Source organism: Alligator sinensis, unplaced genomic scaffold, assembly GCF_000455745.1.
Source record: "Alligator sinensis unplaced genomic scaffold, ASM45574v1 scaffold336_1, whole genome shotgun sequence".
Classification (NCBI taxonomy): domain Eukaryota; kingdom Metazoa; phylum Chordata; order Crocodylia; family Alligatoridae; genus Alligator; species Alligator sinensis.
In genome coordinates this window covers 1-1910 of record NW_005842917.1, presented here as the reverse complement: position 1 = coordinate 1910, position 1910 = coordinate 1, and the positions used below count along the sequence as shown (strand labels likewise).

At 54.0% G+C, this 1910-nt stretch overlaps 1 non-coding gene across 1 annotated transcript; it reads left to right on the top strand.

The window, feature by feature from the left end:
• Positions 1-350: 350 nt before the first annotated feature.
• On the top strand, positions 351-423 carry TRNAR-UCU. Its single transcript has one exon. It is a non-coding gene; the product is annotated as a tRNA-Arg (tRNA).
• Positions 424-1910: the final 1487 nt, after the last annotated feature.

Sequence of the window (1910 nt, the reverse complement as noted above, 5' to 3'; positions counted from 1 at the left end):
AGCAGGAGAGGAACCTGGCTTCTGGGGTTGAAGAGAAGCGCGTTGCCGTCCAGCACAGCATGGTGCCAGCCAGGAGCTGCTTCTAGAGCAGACAGCCTCTGAATCACAGCGTCCTAGACCCTAAACACTGGAGGCTGCAAGTGGAAGAGGAACTGTGCAAAATACCTTGGTCTGACAAGGTTTGCTCTGACTTTCAGCATCCGCTGTCTAGCACCGTCTGACATGGGAGGGTAGGAAATGGCAGTCCTTATGCAGTGCCAGAAGAAAAGCATTCATTGTCCACCGCTGTTTTGAGAACACATGGGCGCAGGCAGGGAAACCCATCCTTTGGGGACAAACTGCACCAAAGAGCCCCAGTGGCCCAATGGATAAGGCACTGGCCTTCTAAGCCAGGGATAGTGGGTTCAAGTCCCTCCTGGGGTTATCTTGTTAATCTTTAACCCAGGTGCAGATGAGAAAGCATTAAACACATGCTTACAGGCTTCCTCTAAGCAACCTGTTCCACTTCTTCACCACCCTCATAAGGAGGGGTTTTTTCCTAACATCCAACCTAACCCTTCCCTTGCTGGACCTTGAGCCTGTTGTGCCTTGTTTTGTCATCAGTGGCCACTGAGAACAGTCCAGCTTTGTGCTCCTTGAAACCACCCTGCAGGGGTGAGAAATCTCTTCTCAATCTTCTCTTTCCAAAGTCAGTAAATCCAGTTCCCTCAGCCTCTCCTCACAAATCCTGTCCTAACCATTTACTCTTTCCAACTTGGCCACATCCTTTTTGTACAAGCCTCAGGTGGGTGCGTTTGGCAGGGCACTTGTCAGGAGGCATTACAGACCCTGCTTGTCCTGGCTACAATCCTCTGCTGCACCCTTAGCTTGTTTGGAGCGTCTGAGTTTGGGAGCTGCATCAGACACAGCCGAGCTGAGTGGCCCTGCCCTGCACCAGGATATGCACCATTCAAGGTGCCAGGCAGCCAGGGTTCAAGCAAGCAAGCAAAAATGAATCATGAAAAGATTGTGACAAAATTAATTTTTTTTTCAAAATAATCTTAATCTCCCCCTTGCTGCTTGCTGCCCTCCAGTTTTCTCTCCATCCTCCTCGTGACCAGCATTGACCGCCTCCACCGCCTCCATGACCATCTCTCTGCACCTGTAGGGATTTCAGCCCAGTGTTGTCATGCTGAGGGCCTGCCAGGGCCTCTTTCTGGCTCACGCAGGCTGTCAGGCCAGGACTGTTTCCATTACACAGTGTGGAAATGCTGCTCTTAGCAGGGAGCCCCCAGAGCGCCCACATCGCTGGGCTGCAGAAGGACACTCTTTGCTTTCCAGCCTGCTGTTCCCACGCGTCCTGCACTTGCGGCTGCCTAGCGGGTGCTGGGTGCTGTGCTGCGTCCTGACCTCAGTGCTGCTCGTGTCAGCTGCACGCGCACCGGGGGTGCCCTACGGACCCCGAACACAGCAGCAGCTTAGACAGGGATTTGGTGACTGAGCAACTGGGAGTCCCCATGCTGGCCCTGGCCCGGCCTGAGCCAAGTGCTTTGGAGCCTGAGCTCCAGCTGCCTCCATGGTTTTTGTTTCCAAGCTGACCTAACTCCTACACGTGTATTGAGCTATCCAGGTGCCCCATCGCTGTCCTACTGCCGCACCAAGGGGCTTGTCCTGCTGGGGGTGCTGGCAGTCCTGGTCCCTGGGATCATCGTTCTGCATGTGGTCACCAGGAGGAAGCATCAATGTGAGTGATGGAGAGGAGAAGAGATGGGGATGGGTAGAGGGACTGCCATCCCATCCTGACCTTTCCCCAAACCCATCATGGCGTTGGAGTTTCACTGAGGCAAAACTGAAAACTTTTCTACCCTGGGCAGAGATGCCAGAGAGTCTCTGCATGTGCGCGTGTGTGTATGCGTGTGTGTGTGAGAGAG